Source organism: Choloepus didactylus, chromosome 1 (assembly GCF_015220235.1).
Source record: "Choloepus didactylus isolate mChoDid1 chromosome 1, mChoDid1.pri, whole genome shotgun sequence".
In the NCBI taxonomy this organism is placed as follows: Eukaryota; Metazoa; Chordata; class Mammalia; order Pilosa; family Megalonychidae; genus Choloepus; species Choloepus didactylus.
Window position 1 is genome coordinate 159,811,591 of NC_051307.1, and position 14,808 is coordinate 159,826,398.

At 35.2% G+C, this 14,808-nt stretch overlaps 1 protein-coding gene across 4 annotated transcripts in view; it reads left to right on the plus strand.

Moving 5' to 3' along the window:
- STAG1 (stromal antigen 1) overlaps window positions 1–14,808 on the plus strand; it is a 425,662-nt gene that overhangs the window by 246,925 nt on the left and 163,929 nt on the right. The gene's annotated exons all lie outside the window — the stretch shown is intronic.

Sequence of the window (14,808 nt, forward strand, 5' to 3'; positions counted from 1 at the left end):
TTATTTGCATCAGTTTCTATTACAACCTGGTCTCAGCTATATTCTCTCCTACGCAGAACCAAGGAAAATTTCTTTGTAGCTTCCAGGGTGTGAGATGTTAGAGTACATTTACCAATGGTTTAGCCTTAACCTGGATGTACTCCTTTGAGGCTCCACCTTTATGAGAGAGAGTTTCTCTTAGACCCTGCACCTCAGAATTTCAATTCTAGTGTGCAGGGTCAATAAGTGTCAGAGAAAAAGTGATTTCAGTGTTCCTTCTATATTTTGGGTTTCATCTACTTAGCTTTTCTCCTAGTATTTTTTTACTATCTTAAAAGGTTTCAGATGCTTTTCAAAATATTTCTATATTTTATGAAGCATTTGAGGAAGGGAATTTGTTTGAATAATATAGTCTGTAGTATTATCATAATCAAAACTTGTCTTTATCTATTTAAAGTGATTTCTTCCCTTCGATAATGATTAATGAATGTGTGTGTGTGTAAATAACTCATAACAATGAAATTTCTCAAGTTTTAATTTTTATGGAAATGGAATAATTTGGCAACTTCCATATTTTTGGCATAATTTGCATATTTATCTTTTAAATTGATATAATTTTTACTTTCATAGACTTGAAAGTTGTAGGAAAATTGTTTATTCTCGTGTTTTTGAAAGAATGTTCAAATGTATACTTTACAGGTACTGTTTTAGGTACAGTACAAGTAAAAACACAGATAATCTTGGTGGGTTTATAGTTTAGGAAATATGTTGAAAATGCAGAGAACAGAATAAAACTTATAATATGTAGAGAATGTATCATGAAATATCTGGGCATATTTCACATTACCTTTTCCAGTAAATTCCTGAAGAGTTGTATAAATATCACATTTTTGCGACCTAAATCATTCTTTAAAAATACTGTTGGACCCAAGCAAAAATAGTAAACTGATTTTTGTAAAGGTTCAAAGGCAATTCAGTGGAGAAGTGATAATCTTTAAAAACTATGGTGTTGTGACAATTGGACATCCATATGCAAAAAGTGAACCTAGATAAAGATCTTACATCTTACACAAAAATTAACTCGCTACTTCAGATGGTATGTGAATATATCTCAATAAAACTGCATGAAAAAAATTTAACTCAAAATTCATCATAGATCTAAATATAAAATGTAAGACTATAAAACTTATGGATGGAAGCATATTAGAAAATCCACATAACCTTGTGTCTATTGTTCGGTTCTTAGATGTAACAACAAAAGCATAATCTATGAAAGAAAAAAATGGTAAGTTGGACTTTATTAAAATTAAAAACTTAATGCTATGTGAAAGACACTGTTAAAAGGATAAAAAGACACCTCACAGACTGGAAAAAAATATTTGCAAAACATATATCTGATAAACAACTTGTACCCCAGTATACAAAGAACTCTTAAAAACTCAACAATAAGAAAATAAATAATTTTTTAAAATGGGCAAAAGATGTGGATATCTCACCGAAGAAGATGTACAGGCATCAAATAAGTCTATGAAAAGATGCTCAACATCATTTGTCATTAGGGAATTGTAAATTAAAACAATAATGAAATGTCATTGCACAGCTATAGGAATAGCTAAAATCTACAAAACTGAAAATACCAATACCTGGTGAAGAATCAAAGCAACAGGAATTAATTGCTGGGGAAAAGGCAAAATAGCCACTTTGGAACAGACAGTTTGCCAGTTTCTTATAAAGCTAAACATAGTCTTACAATATCATCCAGCAACTGTGTTCCTAGGTATTTATTTACCTAACTGATTTGAAAACTTATGTCCACACAAAAACCTCCATGTGAATATTTATAACAGTTTTATTCATGAATGCTAAAAACTGGAAGCAACCAAGATGTCCTTAAGTACATGAATGTATACATTATGGTACCACCATACAATGGAATACTATTCAGTGATAAAAAGCAATGAGCTGTCAACCATAGATGAATCTAAAATGGATATTGCTGAGTTCAAGTAGCCAGTCCAAAAAGGCTACATATTTTATGATTACAGTTTGTGTGACATTCTGGAAAAGGCAAAATTGTGATGGTTAGCAGATCAGTATTTGCCAAGGGTTTGTGGTTGAGGGAGGGTTGAATTGTATAACACAGGGTTTTTAAGGGTGGTGAAACTATTTTGTGTGGTATTGTAATGGTCAAAACTCACAGAACTTTTATAGCAGGAAGAGTGAACCTTGATGTATGCAAATTTTAAAAAATAAGTCACTAGGTTAGAGGATCCTGGGATATACTACGGACTTTTTCAAATGTATGTAACTGTATTAAAAAATATATGAAATAACCTCACTAAAGGGACTAACTACTGTTATTGTTACTAAAGTGACAGTAGAAATGAGTAGACCAAGACTAAAGGCAAAAGGTACACAAGCACTATGCCCTAATTGATTGTTCCCCATGGGGGTGTTTAACAATTTTGAAATCACTGTACATGTGTACTGGAATTGAACAATTAAGTAAATGAATGACAGTTGCTGGGAGCCAAGCTTCTTGTTGTTGGAATGTGAGTTTATAGATAAGCAAATGGAGGAGGCTAGAATAATCCATGTGGTAATAGAGTGGAAGACATTAGCATATAACATTTAGCTTAATATAGGTATAGATGGTTACATATAGAAATATATAGAGATATGTGTATATACACACATTAGTATAGTATACACACCCACATATTCCCTTGTTTTTTCAGCTTAGAGAGCCTAAAAGAAATGACATTTCAATAGCAACAAGCACACCTAGTGCCCAACTCTTGGTTTTTAATACCATTCTCCAATAAAAGCAACAACTGTGATGGGATATCCCAAAGAGGGATAAGAGTCAACTGAAACAGCTTCCAATGACCAAAGCCAGAACAGTTTGAACAGCAGAATAATGTAGAATTAAATTATAACCCCAAGTGTAAAATAAAAATCCATGAGTCCATGCTTATACAGATAAATAATTGCACAAATAATTAAAAAAAGAAAGGGGTGAGATTAGACAAATATCCTGTGCAGAAGGAGGAGAAGCATAATCTCCCACTACTTAAGAGTGGCTGCAGATAGTGACTTCCTTCCAAAGAGTATAGTATAAGAGGGGGAAAATAAGTAACTTTACGGACAAATGACTAAGGTTAACATCAGTAGTGATTAGCATGTTGATAGTATGTATCCTTAATATGAGATGATGAAAATGGCAGTTTACCAGTATCTGTCAAAAGTGTCAAGATATCACAAACCAGGGAAGTTTGAGACAATGCCACTGCCAAGAGGATCCTAGAGAGACATGACAAGCAGTGCAGTACAGTATCCTGGGACAGGGTCTTGGTACAGAAAAAAATCACCAGGCAGAAACTAAGGAAATCTGAATGAAGTGTGAACTTTAGTTAATGTATCAATATTTTAACAAACATATCATACTAATGTAAGATGTTAATAATAACAGAAGAATTTAACGTTTTCTTCTCTCCAGCCCGAAACCCAGGGTCTTTGATCAGTATTAGCACTGAAAATGAGGTTATTTTAATAGTTGTTGAAGATTTGGTAAAAATATTTTGGCAGTTCCTGGAAAGGTTATAGCTCTAGGACATTACTTGCCTTTGGACCCTTGGTTGTACTAGCATAACTCAACTAAGTTCCAAAATTTGAAATCCTAATACTTAGGATTTCAGTATTTGTCTGTTTTTGATGTAGATGGATTACACCATATGCAGTCAGGAATGATGATAATTGGTACTCAGATATCATGTGCCAATATATAATTTATTTTTTTTTAGCATTTAGTTTGGTGTTTCATTTGTCTTTTCAATTTACAGAGGAAGAAGTAAAGGAGTGTTATAAAGTGCAGGCTGCCATCTAGAGACAAACTCATCAGTAGATAAGATGTAATAAAAATTTCTATTTTTAAGGCAGTGTAAGCAATTTAGAAGCTTTTGGAAATGTGTCTTTATATTAACTTGTGAGGTAAATTTTTTGCCAATTTTTGCATGTTCTACCTATACAGATCACATACATCCCAAGCTATCTATAATACATCTGGAAATGCCTGTTGAAATTTATTCATTCATTATTTGAGTCATATATTCATATTGTTGAAATTTCAAAAAATACAAAGGTATGTAATGTAATCTTCTTTAGATACACATAAAGCTCAACCACACATTTCTCTTTACCACAGGCAACCGATTTTACTAGATATTTGCATATATTTCCAGAAATACTAAATGCATGTACTCATATGTATTTACCTTTCTTTTTTCATGTTCACATATATCCTACAGATCTTTCCATATCAGTCATGGACAGCTTTATTGTGTTTTGTTTTGTCGACAACTCCATAGATTCCATTGTATAGAGACATTCTTTGAGAGTCAGTAAAGAGTAGTGGTTAAACATGGACCCTGTGTCCAGACTACTTGCATAATAAATCCTAGCTCTCCCACTGGGAAACCATCCTTTTTATTCTTAGCAAGTCGTGAAACCTCTAGGTGCCTCAGTTTTTTTTCATCTGTAAAATGGGAGAGATAATAGTGCATTTTTCATACGGTTTTTGTCAAGATTAAATGTATTCATCAATGTCAAATGCTTATTATTAGCACAGTGCCTGGTAGATAATAAGCATCCAAATGTTACCTGCCCCCACCATCATCATTATCATAATTACTTTCATTTATTTGATCAGATCCCTATTGGTGGGCATATGGATTTTCTTAACTTTTTGCAAACAGTGCTTCAGGGAATAACTTTGTACATTCAATATTTTGCTCATGTGCGAGTTTATAGGTACTTTCCTACAAGTACAGTATCAAGGTCAAAGAGTATGTAAATTTGCAATTTTGATTAACATTTACCAAATTGCCCACCATAGAAGTTGTGTACTAAGTTACAGAGCCACCAGCAATAACATAATTTAAGTTATCAAGAACTTGATGGGGAGGAGGGGCAAGATGGCGGCATAGAGAAGAGTAGAAGCTAAGTAGTCCCCCTGGAACAACTACAATAAACCAGAAACAACTAGTAAGTAATCCAGAATAACTGCAGGGGGACAAAAGAGACCACCCACTCATCATACACCAACCTGAATTGGGAGGAATGCCCAAGAACACAGCATAAAATCTGTAAGTAAAACCTGCGGAACCAAGTCATGGGACCCCCTCCCCCATAGCCCGAGCTGCAAAACCTTGTGGTGCCAGAGAGAAGCTCTCTCCCAGCAAGCGAATACAGCTCAGCTGAGCTCCAGCTGGGGTTTTAAGTAGCGAGTGTGAACTGCTCACTACAGGTACGCATCCCCAAAAAACAGACAGAGGCTTTGGGTGACGACTGACCTGGGAGAGCCGGAGGGTCGCCTTGGACTGGGTCTGAAGGGGACTATCTGTTTCTTTTTCGGCTCAGTGGAGAAAGCCCCAGTCATTTTCAGTTTCCAGGGCTGTGAAGTGGAGAAGGGTAGAGACAGCACAAGCAGAGAGAGAGACCATGGAAATGCTAATGACCTCCACCTGGGAGCTCTGTCTTCTCTAGGAGGAAAGGGGTGGGGCCCTTTCCATTCAGAACCAGACCCCAGAGCCTGGGGGAACACGGCCATACCTCCTCACACCAGTCAAGAATTATAGGCTAACAGGCGTCACCTGCTGGGCAGAAAAGCACAGTGACCCGAGGCATCAAAGGGTGGAGCAATTTTCTAAGACACACCCACAGGGAAACCAGATACTGAATATTTCTTCCTTCTGGGACCTGAGCCTGTTCTGGTCTGGGAAAACCTGATTTGGATAACCAAGGAAACCATGCCTAGACAACAGAAAATTACAACCTACACTAAGAAAAACAAAGTTATGCCCCAGTCAGAGGAACAAACGTACACTTCAACTGAGATACAGGAATTTAAACAACTAATGCTAAATCAATTCAAAAAGTTTAGAGAAGATATTGCAAAAGAGATAGAGGCTGTACAGGAAGTACTGGACATGTATACGGCAGAAATCAAAAGTTCAAGAAAACAACTAGTAGAATCTATGGAAATGAAAGGCACAACACAAGAGATGAAAGACACAATGGAAACATACAACAGCAGATCTCAAGAGGCAGAAGAAAACACTCAGGAACTGGAGAACAAAACACCTGAAAGCCTACATGCAAAGGAGCAGATGGAGAAAAGAATGAAAAAATATGAGCAACGTCTCCGGAAACTCAAGGATGAAACAAAGTACAATAATGTACGTATCATTGGTGTCCCAGAAGAAGAAGAGAAGGGAAAGGGGGCAGAAGCAATAATAGAGGAAATAATTAATGAAAATTTCCCATATCTTATGAAAGACATAAAATTACAGATCCAAGAAGCGCAGCGTACTCCAAACAGAAGAGATATGAATAGACCTACGCCAAGACACTTAATAATCAGATTATCAAATGTCAAAGACAAAGAGAGAATCCTGAAAGCAGCAAGAGAAAAGCGATCCATTACATACAAAGGAATCTTAATAAGACTATGTGCGGATCTCTCAGCAGAAACCATGGAGGCAAGAAGGAAGTGGTGTGATATATTTAAGATACTGAAAGAAAAAAACCGCCAACCAAGAATCCTGTATCCAGCAAAGCTGTCCTTCAAATATGAAGGAGAGCTCAAAATATTTTCTGACAAACAGACAATGAGAGACTTTGTGAACAAGACACCTGTCCTACAGGAAATACTAAAGGGAGCACTACACGGTGATAGAAGACAGGAGTGCGTGGTTTGGAACACAATTTGGGGAGATGGTAGCACAACAATGTAAGTACACTGTACAAAGGTAACTATGAATACGGTTGAGAGAGAAAAGTGGGGAGCATGTGAGACACCACAAGAAAGAGGAAAGATAAAGACTGGGACTATGTAACTTGGTGAAATGTAGAGTATTCAACAATTGTGATAAAATGTACAAATATGTTCTTTTATGAGGGAGAACAAGCAAATGTCAACCTTGCAAGGTGTTAAAAATGGGGAGGCATTGGGGGAGGGATGCAATCAGCGTAAACTAGAGACTGTAACTAATAGACTCATTGTATTATGCTTCCTTTAATGTAACAAAGGTGATATACCAAGGTGAATGCAGATAAGAGGGGGGGATAGGGGAGGCATGTTAGGCACTTGACATTGGTGGTATTGTCTGATTCTTTATTCTACTTTGATTTAAGGTTATTTTTCCTTTTGCTGCTTCCTAGCTGTCTTTTTTTTCCCTCTTTCTTTTGCCTCTCTACCTTCTTTGACTCTCCCTCCTGCCTTGTGGAAGAAATGTAGATGCTCTTATATAGATGGTAGTGAAGTTGGTGAACACATAAATGTATGACCATGCAGAAAACCATCGATTATTTACTTGGGATGGAATGTATGGTGAGTGAACAAAACCATATTTAAAAAAAATGGGTTGATGACAAAACCTTGAGGGCAATATACTGAGTGAAATAAGCCAGACACATTAGGACAATTATTGCAGGGTCTCACTTATAGGAACTAATTATAATATGTAAACTCATAGACGTGAAATATAAGGTACCAAGATATAGGACGAGGCTTAAGAATGGGGAGTGGTTGCTTAGTATGAGCAGAATGTTCAATTAGGATGAACTTAAATGTTTGGAAATGAACAGGGGTGTTGGTAGCAAGATGTGAGAATAACTAACAGCGCCGAATGGTGTGTGAATGAGGTGGAAAGGGGAAGCTCAGAGTCATATATGTTACCAGAAGGAAAGTTGGAGGTCAAAAGATGGGAATGTATAAAACGGAATCCTATGGTGTGCAATGTCCATGATCAACTGTACAAATACTACAAATCACTTCCATGAACCAGAACAAATGTATGACAATACAATTAGAAGTTAGTAATAGAGGGGCATATAGGGAAGAACTGTATACCTATTACAAACTATATACTACAGTTAGTAGTATTTCAACATTTTTTCATAAACAGTAACAAATGTACTATATCAATACTAGGAGTCAACAATTGAGGGGGGTTGGTTAGGGATAGGGGAGGATTAGAGTTTCCTTTCCTTTTTTTTTTTTTTTTTTTTCATCTTTCACTTTATTTCTTGTCTGGAGTAATGAAAAGTTTCTAAAAATTGAACAAAAATTAAGTGTGATGGATGCACAGCTGTATGAGGGTACCCAGGGGCAAGTGATTGTACACTTTGGATCTTTGGATAATTGTATGGTATCTGAACAATCTCAATAAAAATGAAAAAAAAAAAAAAAAGAACTTGATAGTAGCTTTTTGCTGTTACATCTGTTTCTGCAATTACGTGTAGTTAAAAATGAGTTTCAAAAATTCTTGCTTTATCTACATTAGAAGTACTATCCCATCAGAAGGGCCTGCTCCAAACAACCTTTTTTTTTTTTTTAAGTATAAAATATGCATGTGGGTAGGTTATTCCTTCTGGATTCTCAAAGATAAGGTAGTGTTTAAAAAGGTGGAAAATGGTCTCGTTTTTCCATTCTTTTCAAATATTTATATTTCTGTGAATCTGAATTATTTCAGAGCTTTAACTTACCTGTATTATCCATAATTTTAGAATAATCTTCTATTATAAATATGAGTCTGTAGGAATCAAGAATGCAAAGATAAACTGAGATTAGATCTTTAATTTATTTTAGGTACTAGTCTTGGTAGAAGGGAAGTTTTTTCCCTTCTGATTTTTGTCTTTTCTCAAGGAAAGCTTAATAGTAATAGGAAGAAAAAAGAGCTTCAGAGATCAGGCATTTTTCAAGGGCCTGGGAGAATGCAAAGATTAGTGACTAGTGGTCTCTACCAGTCTTTTCTCTAGTGAATGTGTTAGTTGGGGACAATAAGATAATATATCCAGGTTAAAGAATGTAAAAAGGGACAAAGAAAAACTTGTTGGACAGTACTTTGGAAATTACCTGTAACTACTCAAAAATAAATAAAAATAAGTGAGAGATCAAAATAACTGATCAGAGAATACTGTGCAAAGAATATGGTTTTATAAAAACCAGTATAATGAGAAAATGCTTTAAATAGAATAGATAGGGTAATACTAAGGAAAGGCTGTTTGCTGCATTTAGGAGGTAATTTGTCTGAGGAAACAATTTCAGTAGTTATGGGACCCAACTGGAGAAGAATGAATAGTTGGAAAATAAAAAAGCACACCTTTGGAATAGTAATTGTGATGGCAGAAGAATTTTTCCCTGTTTTTGTCTTTAAACTGCAGTATCAAGCTCCTGTTGATTTTCAAATTTATGGCTTTACATATCTGATTTTATTTAATAGTGATTATCTGTGTGCATGATTGTCACCTTTAGAGATGATGAGCATGGGGTTGTGTTTTCATATTGCTTTAATACTAGTTGCTGTTTTGTTGCTGCTCATTTTTGACACTAAATTCAAGTGGAGATAATAGTCCTCACTTATGAACATTTCTAGTCCATTGAAAATATAGTTAAATCTCCACTATATATGAAATGGAAGTAGAGTTAAGCATTATTTACACTGAAAGTATCTTTACAATGACATGTAAATTATTACTGGAATGTTAGGATTAGCATTGTCCTTTTTCTTGAGTTTTTAAAGTCACCTTTACTAGGTGATATAATTTACATCCATTAAAATTCAAATATTTTAAATATAGATTGATGACTTTTCTAAGGTAACAACTCTCTAATGAGAATATAAAATATTTCCATCTCCCCAGAAAGTTCCATCACTTTGTAAATAATCTCTACTCCCTCACCCCACCTACTCATACTCGCAGCTGACCTCCACATCCCAGGCAACCAATGATCTGTTTTTCATCACTGTAGATTAGTTTTTCTTGTTCTAGAATTTCATGTAAATGCAGTCATACAATATGGTCTCCTTTTGGTACAACTTTTTTCACTTATCATAATGTCTAGAGGAATCATCCATGTTGTTGCATATATCAATAGTTTGTTTCATTTTACTGCTGAATAGTCCACAATTTATTACATCTGTTGTATTTCCCTGTGTCCATGGTTATTATACACACATACATATACATATATAGTATACATATCTGCTATTATGAATAAATGTGCTAGAATATTCTTGTACAAATATTTCTTTTTACGGACATGTTTGTATTTCTCTTGAGTAACCTAAGAATGGAATTTCCAGATCATTTGTATTAATTATTTCTGAAATTGTGGTGTTGCCATTGTCCTTTTCCTTTAAATTGTTAAAAAGATATTTAAAATCCTCTTAAAATACAGCAGTTTCCTGGAAATTGTTCATGGAAATCTCTAAGAAATCTGTATTACTGATTTATTGCTATGTAACACATTAACCTCAGAACTTCGTGGCTTAAAGTGGCATTAACCATTTATTATCTCTCACAGTTTGTGGGTGAGGCATTTGGTAGGGGCTTAGGTGGGTTCTTGCATAAGGTCAAACTGCCTTCCAGGTCTACAGTCATCTAAAGCTTGTTTAGGAGAGAATTCTCTGCCAAGAAGGCTTACAGGGCTTTCAGATGATGTCCTTATTTCCTTATCACCTGGACCTTTCCTATAGACTGAGTATTTTTGTGACATGACAACTTGCTTCCTCCAGTGTTAGTGATCCAGTAGAGAGTAATGCCACACTGCCTTTATGACCTTGTCTCTGAGTCACAAACGGTCATTGTCTCTTTATTGAATTTGTTAGACCAGAGTCTTAAGTTCAGCCCTAACTCAATGGAGGAGATTACATAAGGTCTTAAATACCTTATATATTTAAGATTACTGGGAAGAAGAGCATGTTGGTGGCTGGTTACCCAAGACTGATCGTAAGAATGGTCAGTCTTGACTTCGAAATGATACATATTTATGTGTATTTATCTGACTTCTGAAAAGTGAAACCTTGAGAGTAAATGCTGTAGTATCATAGGCAGTTTGTTGAACTTTGGAGCAGATTAATAATCCTTATTTTTCCAAAATCCACAGAGAAATGAGCAGAAAAACAAAATATTCAATCTATTAATAAAAATTTACAGTACACTTTATAAGCAGTGATTTATTCAATTCTAGGGTTATTATACTATAAGCCATGTGCTTCTTGAATTATAGTCAGTCTCTTAGCATAGCAGTCTTTTGATATTGTTACGTGTATATTTAGATTCATGAAATAGTATATTGCTTTTTATATTGAGTGATAGAATTCCATTTGATTGTCCCATTGAGACTCTGCTTATAGTACAAAACCCTTACCTACTTGAAAATGAATTTTGAAAACTTTTTGCCCTACTGTGAAAAGCAGCCATGGAAAGATAGATTCTAAAATAATTGAAAAGGAGTTGATTATTTTGCTGCTGCTTTTGTATCATTTCCCAAATAGCACAAACATTTCATTACTGTATTTAAAAGAGTAGCGTTTCATAAAAGAAATCTCTTTAAAATACACATTTACTTTTGAATGGGATGTTTCCATTTACATAACTATAAAGTGGCATCTCACTAGTTTGAGTTCAGGATCCTTCATTTTGATTTCCACATGATACAAGAATTGTCTTAGCTATTATTTTGGCTGAATCGCTTAGGTCTGAGAATTTTTGTAAGAGATACTGATGATGCCTTATGTATCCTTGTGTCACTAGATTCTAACACTGTGGTTAATAATAGACCTTTAACAAAATTATAAAGGAGAGAACATAAAGTCTGATGCAACCTGTCACTGGTTAGCTATCTAGATAGTGTTTTAATTTAGAAACAAGTTAATTCATTAAAAATTAGTCTCTCCACCCCCAGAGAACCTCTTTTGTTGCTCAGACGTGGTCTCTTTCTCTCAGCCAACTCTGCAGATAAACTCACTACTCCCTTGTGGGTCACACTCCCTTTATCCTTTTATCCAGTGTATAGATTGATGAGTAGAAAAATGGGGACAAAAACTAAATGAAAAATAGGGTGGGATGGGGGGGAAGATTTGGGTGTTCTTTTTTACTGTAATTTTTTTTTATTTTTCTCTTTCTGGTGTAAGGAAAATGTTCAAAAATAGATTGGGGTGATGAATGCATGACTATATGGTGGTGCTGTGAATAATTGATTGTACACCATGGATGACTGTATGGTATGTGAATATATCTCAATAAAACTGAATTTAAAAAAAAAAACTCACTACCCTACCCTCAGGGGTGTAAGTCTCCCTGGCAACAAAGGCAGGACTCCTGGAGATGAGCCTGGCCCTGGCATCAAGAGAGTGAAAATGCTGTCTTGACCTAAAGAGGGAAAAGAAATGAAACAAAGTTTCAATGACTGAGAGATCTCAAAGTTGAGAGGTCAATCTGGAGGCTGTTCTTACGCATTATGTAGATATTCCTTTTTAGTTCCTAGTGTATTTGAATAGCTTGAAGGAAATAACTGAATCTGTTGAACAATAATCCAGTAGACTTGATTCTTGGTAATTGTATAACTATATAGCTTTTATCGTGTGACTGCGTGATAGTGAAAACATGGTGACTGACACTCCCTTTACCCAGTGTATGGGCAGATGAGTAATAAAATAATGACAAAATATATAAATAATAGGGGGGATAAAGGGTGTGGGGTGTTTTGCATGGTTTTTTTTTTTTTACTTTCATCTTTATTTTGGAGTAATGACAATGTTCTAAAATTGATTGTGGCCGTGAATGCACAACTATATGATGATACTGTGAGACATTGATTGTATACTTTGGATGGATTATGTGGTGTGTGAGTATATCTCAGTAAACCTGCATAAAATATTAGTCTTTTATTGGTAATCTCATGGAAAATCTATATTACATAGTCCCTTGACTCTGGAGTAAAAGACCTGAGATCAGTTAATTTTCTCGTCACATCCATCTAGTATCTTCTATACAGTGTGGATATCTTATTGTGAACTATAGATATTTAATAATACATGTTCCAGTTTGTTAATGCTGCTCTTTTGCAAAACACCAGAAATGGATTGGCTTTTATAAAGGGGGGTTATTTGGTTACAGAGTTACAGTCTTAAGGCCATAAAGTGTCCAAGGTAAGGCATCAGCAAAGGGTACCTTCACAGAAGGATGGCCGATGGCATTTGTAAACCTGTGTTAGCTTGGAAGGCACAGGGCTAGTGTCTGCTTGCCCCCAGGTTGTGTTTCAAAATGGCATTCTCCAAAGTGTTGCTCTTAGGGCGTTTTGTCCTCTCTTAGCTGCAGCTCCTCTCCAAAATGTCACTTTTAGCTACTCTGAGGTCCTTGTCTCTGAAGTCCTCTGTCTATGGACTCCTTTATACTACTCCCGTGATCCAATTAACACCCACCCTAAATGGTCAGGGTAACACCTCCATGGAAATTATCCAGTCCAATATCTCACTCACAGTTGATTGAGTCACATCTCCATGGAAACTTTCAAAGAATTCCAATCTAATCAGCACTAATAAGTCTGCCCCCAAACATTGCATCAAAGAACATGGAGTTTTGGGGGGCATAATACATGCAGACTGGCACACTACCCCAGTACCTTCCTCACATTCGGTGGTAAAGATGCCTTCAAACTTCGAAAAACTTTCTCCCTCTCTCTCCACTATTCCCTCCCTCCGTCCCTCCCTACCTGTTTTACTTCCCCTTTTTCTTCCTTTCTTCCTTCTACCCATCCTTTAATATATATGTATTTATATATTTAAATCTAAGTAGACTTGTGGAAATTTAGGATTGTATTGAGTGTCTTTATCCTTTAATGCTTGTTTGATTCAGAGTTCTTATTGGGGCATTTGGACACTCCAAACTTTGTACTATGTGGAGTTACTATAGTTGTGCCTGAGCATAATAAATATTGAGATAAAGTACATATTTATTATAAATAATTTTTCTCATACTTGTTTATAAAATAGTGAATTACATATATGTTTATATTTGTTATGTTTTCTTTAGATTCTGTTTCAGTATGGTTAAAGAACATGTTAGAGCTGATTGGTTTGAGAACGACTGGTTTCACTTAATGTCAGTATTTCTACATACGGACTAGTTTCTTTAACTTGTATCTCAAGTCAAAAAAAAATTGAATTAAGTAAGAAACAAGGTGACCTGGAGTTATATTGAGCATAGGCTTTGTTGTTATTGTGTTTTGATAGGAATTTACTTACAGAAGTACAAATTTTAGTTTATATCAAACTCCAAAAGATCTTCTGCATCTCTGACACTTTGATGTATAATTGCAGCAGGAAGCCCTAAAGAAGGGCTTATTTTTAATCTTATCAGCTTTTGCGGTTTTAAAGTCATTAGAATTTGTGTGTGAACAAATTCTTCATGTTTAATAATTTAAAAATCTAATTTTACTTCTGCTTCCTTTGGAACTTATTAAGGAGTTTTACTTATTAAGGGTGCCATGAAATCATATGCTTTTTATCTGTGGGGATCTATTTGAGATTCCTAAAATGGTTCACAGCCCAAACAAGTTTAAATACTATTTTGTTTGTTTGTTTGTTTTTTGTGGGTGATTTTAGGAATGTCTGGTAGAAATTTACTTTTACTTGAGATGCAAAATGTATGATAAGCAATTAACACAGGTTTCCTGTTTATTTAATTTTTTAAAATCCTTGTAAAAATTACAGTTATATTTTAGGGTGCAAACAACCTGTCTTCAATATTGTTTCTGGCATTAAAATGATACAGTCACAATATAAAGTTTCTCTATTACAGGAGAGTGCATGTTTAGGAGGAAATCTTTGAAAATATTTTTCCTTCCCCCCTCTGCTCCCCAACCTGTATATTCTCATCTCTTCAGTTGGGTATAGGGAATACCTGTTGGTGGTACTTAATGAATTAAGAGTTCTAAAAATAGAGGGAGCTAGGCACCAAGTAAAGAAAACATACTTGAGA